Source organism: Callospermophilus lateralis, chromosome 12 (genome assembly GCF_048772815.1).
Source record: "Callospermophilus lateralis isolate mCalLat2 chromosome 12, mCalLat2.hap1, whole genome shotgun sequence".
Classification (NCBI taxonomy): domain Eukaryota; kingdom Metazoa; phylum Chordata; class Mammalia; order Rodentia; family Sciuridae; genus Callospermophilus; species Callospermophilus lateralis.
In genome coordinates this window covers 50589969-50597179 of record NC_135316.1, presented here as the reverse complement: position 1 = coordinate 50597179, position 7211 = coordinate 50589969, and positions in this window count along the sequence as shown.

The window sequence follows — 7211 nt, the reverse complement described above, 5'->3', positions numbered from 1 at the left end:
AATATATATCAGGTTGCATCAAACTATAAACAAAATAAGGGAAGAAAAAGAAATAGAGTGTGGCTAGATCAGTAAAAACTGCTTTGATAAGATGAAATTTGAAAGAAGGAAAATGAGTAAGAAAAGGAGTAAGCAAGAGCAAGATCTGGGGAAAGATTTTAGGCAAAGATAAAGAACTTTTAAAATTTTTATTAATTTTTTAGAGTACTTGGGTTCATCTCAACAAACTTATACATGCACAGAATTTGGTTTCAAGTCATGATCTCTCCCTTTTCCCATCCCCTTCTCCTTCTCTACTCTGCTAGGCTTTTGTTTGCTCCTCTATTTATTTATATTAGATATAATATAAATATTTATCTCTTTTTACTCATTAATAGAGGTGAAATTCCCTGTGGAATACTTACACACGCACTTATATATAAGATATATATTACTTATAACATGATTTTTAAAGAAGTCATACAACATTGCCTCCCCTTTCCCATCCCTCCACTTTGCCTCTAGATCTCCTTCTTCAACACTACCGATCTTACCTATATTTTTATGACAACTTATCATTCCCTACTCTTTTCCTTTAATTTACTCTAGCATCCACATATGAGAGAGTATATTCAACTTTGGGTTTCTGAGTTTGGATTATTTCACTCAGCCATGATGTTCTACATTTCCATCCACTTAGCAGCAAATGTTATAATTTCTTTCTTCTTTATGGCGGAATAGAGCTTCACTGTGTATGTATATCACAATTTCTTAATCTACTCATCTATTGATGAACTTCTGGATTGATTACATAATTTAGCTTTTGTGAGTTGTTCATATATAAATACTGAAGTGGCTGTATAACTGGGGGTTTTAGATCTTTTGGGAAAATACCAAGGAGTGGAATAGCTGGGTTATATGGTGGTTCCATTCTTAGTTTTTGTTAGGCAGCTCCATATTGTTTTACAGAGTGGTTGTTCTAGTGTGCAGCCCTACCAAAAGTGTACAAGTATACCCTTTTTCCTACCAGTGTTTATTGTTGTTCATATTCTTGATCATTTCCATTCTGAACTGGAGTGAGATAAAATCTTAGTGTAGTTTTGAATTTCATTTCCCTGATTGCTGTAGATGTTGAACATTTTTTTCATATATTCGTTGGCCAATTATATTTCTTCGTTTGAGAAGTTTCTCATATATTCGCTGGCCATTTATATTTCTTCTTTTGAGAAGTTTCTGTTTAGTTCTTTTGCCCATTTATTGATAGATTATTAGTTTTTTGGTATTACATATTTTAATCCTTTATAGATTCTGGATATTAATCTCCCATTAAAGGAGTGGCTGGTAAATATGTTCTCTTATTGTGTAGGCTCTCTCTTTACACTCTTATCAATCATTTCCTTTGCTGTTTAGAAGCTTTTTTGTTTTATGACATCACACTTATTGATTCTTGGTTTTATGTCTTATTGGGGGTCTTGATGAGGAAGTTGATGCCAGCACCTATATGATAGAATTTTGACTCTACGTTTTCTTCCAGAAGTTGCAAGATTTCTGCTCTAATTCCTAAGTTTTAGTCCATTTCAATTTGTCTTTTGTGCAGGGTGAGAGATAGGGATCCAGTTTCATTTTTCTACGTATAGCTATCCGGTTTTCTCAGCACCATATCTTTTCTTCAAAATATATTTTTGGCATCTTTGTCAATTGTCAGATGTCTCAAGTAGGTGGGTTTGTCTCTGGGTATTCTATTTTGTTCCACTGATATTCATGTATATTTTGATGCCAATACCATGCTGCTTTAGTTACGATGACTCCATAGTATAATTTAAAATCAAGTATTTTGATAAATCTTGGTTCACTTTTTTACCCAATATTTTATTGGCTATTCTGCATCTCTTATTTTTCCAAAATAATTTAAATATTTTTTCTAGTTCTGTGAATCCTTCTTTATATTTTTAAGGGAATTGCCTTGAATCTGTATATTGATTTTGGTAGTATGGCCATTTTGACAATATTAATTCTGCCTGTCTAAGAACATAGGAGGTCTTTTCATCTTCTAAAGTCTTTTCAATTTCTTTCTTCAGGGCTCATTAATTTTCATTGAAAAGCTCTTTTATGTCCTTGATAAGATTAATTAACAAGTATGTATGCATGTATGTATGTATGTATTCATTCACTCATTTATTTGTTCATTTGAGGTTATTGTGAATGGGATGGCTTTCCTGATTTCTTTCTTAGGTGAATCACTGTTGGAATATAGGAAAGCTATTGATTTATGTATGCTGCTTTTATATCCCTCTACTTTGTTGAACTAATTTATCAACTCTAGAAGTCTTCTAGATATTGGATCATGATATCAGCAAACAGAGATAGTTCTTTGTTTATCTGTATTATTTGATTTTCTTCTCTTGCCTGATTGTTCTAGCTAACTTTTCTAGGACAATATTGAATAGGGGTTGTGAGGCGGACATCCTTGTGTTATTCCTGATTTCAAAGAAAAATGATTTAAGTTTTTCTCAATTCATCATGAAGTTGTCTTTAAGTTTGTCACCTATAGCCTTTATGATATTAAGGTAAGTTGCTTTTATCACTAGCTTTTCTAGCATTTTTAACATGAATGGGTGCTTAATGTTATCAGAGGCTTTTTAAGCATCTATTGAGATGATCATGTGATTGTTTTCCTTAATTCTTTTAAATGGTAAATTACATTTACTGATTCATGTGTGTTGAACCAATCATACATCCCTGGAATTAAATCTACTTGATTGTGGTGTAACATCTTCTTGATACGTTTTTGAATGTAGTTTGACAATATTTTAGGAATTTTTTTCATCTAGGTTCATCAGGGATATTGGTCTATAGTTTTCTTTCCTTGACACATCTTTGGTTTGGGCATTAGAGTAATACTGGCTTCATAGAATGTATTTGAGAGCGTTCCCTCCCTTGAAATTTTATATGGAATAATTTGAGAAAGAATGGGGTTAGTTCTTCTTTAAAGATCTGGTAGAACTCAGCTGGGAATCCATCTTGCCCTAGGCTCTTCTGTTTTGGAAGAGGTTTAATAACTTTCTCAATTTCATCACTTGATGTTTGTCTGTGTAGGTTTATTCATTGTGAATATGAATATGTATTTGTGGTTTCCTACCATTTTGATTTTTCCTATATTTATATATGTTTGATTCTTGTTCAGTGGATTACTCTTTTGTTAATCTTCATCTATTTTGGACTTTGAGATTTGTTTTTGTGTTCCTCTGTGTGCAGTGCATTTATTATTATTTTTAATGTTCTTTGTAGTGCTATCTTGACGGTCATCAATTCTTTCACTTTATTCTTTAAATGGGAAGATTTTATTTCCCCTAAAATTTGAAACAGAGCTTTGCTGGCTATAGTAACTTTGGCTGGCATTTTTTTTTCTTTAAATATCTCATACTAAGTCCTCCTTAATTTTAGGGTCTGAATGGAGGGATCAGAAGTGAAGCTTATTGGTTTGCCTCTAAATGTGACCTGATGGGCTGGGGATGTGGCTCAAGTGGTAGCGCGCTCGCCTGGCATGCGTGAGGCCCGGGTTTGATCCTCAACACCACATACAAACAAAGATGTTGTGTCCGCCAAATACTAAAAAAATAAATAAATAAATATTAAAAATTCTCTCTCTCTCCCTCTCTCTCATTCTCTCTCACTCTTTCTAAAAATAAATAAATAAATAAATAAATAAATGTGACCTGATGTTTCTTTCTTGCAGATTTTAATATTCTTTCCTTTTTTCTGTCAGGCATTTTGATTCTGATGTGTCTTGGAGAGCTTCTCATTTGATTAGACCTTTTTAGGGTCCTGTATGTGTTCATATGTAGGAAAAGTTTTTGGTAATGTCTCATTGAAAATGTTCTTAATGCCTTTAGCTTGTATCTCCATGTTCTCTTCTATACCAGTGATTTTCAGGTTTAGTCTTTTGATGTTGTCCTAGAGTTCTTGAATATTCTGTTTGTGTTCTGTAATTTTTCCCATTTATTGCAATTTGTGTACTCAAGTTCATATAACCTATCTTCAAGGCCTGAAGTTTTGTCTTGAAGAGCTGATAATCTATAAGTAATGTATTCAAGTAAATTTTTAATTTGATTGATTGTGTCTCTCATTTATAAGAGTTCTCATTGGTCTCTTTTTACTGTTTCTATTCTTTATTGGTCTGTAATATCCTGTACTTACTTTCCTAATTTATTTCTTAGATCTTCTTGAAGTTTATTGGGCATTTTAACAATTTTTAATTACTCTTTCTCTAAGATTTTGCCCACATCAATATCAGTAGAAGCCTTTGGTGAGGGATTGTAAATTTTGTTGGAAGAGTAGTTTGCTATTTCCTCAAGTTTTTTTAGGTCTTGGACTAACACACCAGTTGAGAAGGATTATCCTTCCTCTTTTTGAATGTCTTTTTTTAGGTGTTATTATTTTATTTTTTTCTTTGACTCCTCTCTGGTTTTGGTATCTGAGTAGATGTGAAGAGGTGGGACCTGAGGTCCCTCTCTGATTGTTCTTTCTTGGCTCCATGTTGTTAGTTTGATGTTTTTGTTTCAATTCTTTGAGTTGGAGTAATGTTGGGGCTCAGGTGAAATTATATTTTTGTGTGTGGGGTCAGATTCACTATTACTTGGCTGACATGTGAATATTTCTCAGATGCAGTATCTCTCCTTTGATATCTTGAAGTGTTCAATCTCTTTCTAGTCACTCTTAAAAAAGGGAAAGCCAGGAATGGCCTTAATATCAGCAATAGATATACAGTCTTAAGATAAATGTTCAAAGTCTACTTTGACACTTATAATACTTATTGCTATGTAGAATCGATGGGCTTAGTATCTAACTGCTGCAGTCTGGCTGGGCACAAATCTGGCTGAGCCACTCACAGCTTTGTGGATTCAAACAGCAATTCTTTATTCCCGAGCTCACACCAGCCGTCTACAAACACGTTCTGGGGAAATCCACGTTCTCTGCCCAAATCCACACCTCCACTGGGCTTCTGTCTCCCAAAAATACTGTCTGAATCCCTAAGAACTCAAGAGGAACTCAGGCAGCAGGATACGCCCTATTCCCAGCAGGAATAATCTTCCTAAACCGGGAACGCCCTAAACTCGGATTATCCTAAACCGGGAACACCCTAAACACCGATCCGCCCTGGTCCTTGAGCAAGGTCACCTTCCACTAAGCAACATGGGGATACGCTGGCAAGGAAATTGTCATACCTACTTGGCTAATGGCTCCCAGCATCTAACCACAGTAACGGCAATAAAAATCTGTGCACTAGATCGGTGTTCAACAGCAGTTGTCTGCTATGTTGTCCACTACATTAATAATTACAACCCTTGAATGTGGTAGGAATTACATAGTCTATTAATTTCTATTAGTGAGATTATAGTTTCTTAAGTAAGAGTATAGATCAAGGAGAGCGATAGCTGGGTCAAATGGTGGTTCCATTCCAAATTTTCCAAGAAATCTCCATACTGCTTCCCATATTGGCTGCACCAATTTGCAGTCTCGCCAGCAGTGTATGAATGTATCTTTTCCCCCACACCCTCACAAACATTTATTGTTGTTTGTCTTCATAATACCTGCCATTCTGACTGGAGTGAAATAAAATCTTAGAGTGGTTTTGATTTGTATTTCTCTAATTGCTAGTGGTGATGGACATTTTTTTCATATATTTGTTGATTGATTATACATCATCTCCTGAGAAGTGTCTCTTTAGTTCCTTTGCCCAATTATTGATTGGGATTATTATTATTATTATTATTATTTTGGTGTTTAGCTTTTGAGCTTTTTATATACCCTGGAGATTAATGCTCTATCTGATGTGTGAGGGATAAAGATTTGCTCCCAACATGTAGGCTTTCTATTCACTTCACAGATTGTTTTTTTTTGCTGAGAAGAAACTTTTTAGTTTGAGTCCATCCTATTTATTGATCCTTGGTTTTAATTCTTGCGCCAAAGGAAGTTGGGGCCTAATTCCACATGATGGAGATTAGGGCCTACTTTTTCTTCTATTAGATGCAGGGTCTCTGGTTGTATTCCTAAGTCCTTGATCCATTTGTAGTTGAGTTTTGTGCATGGTGAGAGATAGGGATCTAATTTCATTTTGCTGCATATGGATTTCCCATTTTCCCAGCACCATTTGTTGAAGAGGCTATTTTTTCTCCAATGCATGTTTTTGGCACCTTTTGTCTAACTATATGCCCTTCAATAGATGAATGGATAAAAAAATGTGGCTATATACACAATGAATTATTAATCAGCAACAAAAGAGAACAAAATCATGGCATTTGCACGTAAATGGATGTATTTAGAGAGAAGATGATTCTAAGTGAAGTTAGCCAATCCCCAAAAAACAAATGCCGAATGTTTTATTTTATATAAGGAGGCTGATTTATGGTGGGATAGGGAGAAGGAGCATGGGAAGAACAGACGAACTCTAGATAGGACAGAGGGATTGGAGGGAAAGGGAGGGGGCATGGGGTTATAAATGATGGTGGAATGTGATGATCATTATTATTCAAAGTACTTGTATGAAGACACAAATTGGTGTGAATATAATGTGTATATAATCAGAGATATGAAAAACGTGCTTTATATGTGTAATAAGAATTGTAATGCATTCCACTGTCATCTATAAATTTAAAAAAAATTAAAAGCTGAAAAAAAGAGTAAATAGGGTAGAAAGGCAAGAGAAAGTTTGGAGTGTTTAAATAAGTAATTAGAGGAGACGCAAGTGTTAGGGAGCAGGTGTCATCTATAAAGAAGAAAGAATAATAAGTTAACTGAAAGAAATAAAAAAAGAAAGAGAGGAGTAGGGAAGAGGAAATTTTGATTGTTTCTGGGATTTGTGAATAAAAAAGGCAAGATAGGAGGACTCAGAATCTAGGTATAAATGAAACAGAAAATGCAAGATTGAGATAATTTGAACCCTCATATAATTGTATCCCACCTAAGTCTATTCTAGGTTAAATAAAGAATACACACAGGAGATAATTATTAATTTGTAAATAAACATATGAATATATTCAAACTTTCCTGAACAATGAGAGCATACACAATCACACATGCACATTCACATACACCACAAATCATGCATGTTGAAAAAACAAAAAATGAAGAATAACACAATAAAATAATGTTTGAGAAAACTGAAAAAATTTAAAATTTAAAAAAAGTGAAAAATGGGACTATGAAGAAGAAAAGAAAAAAGGCAAAAAAGG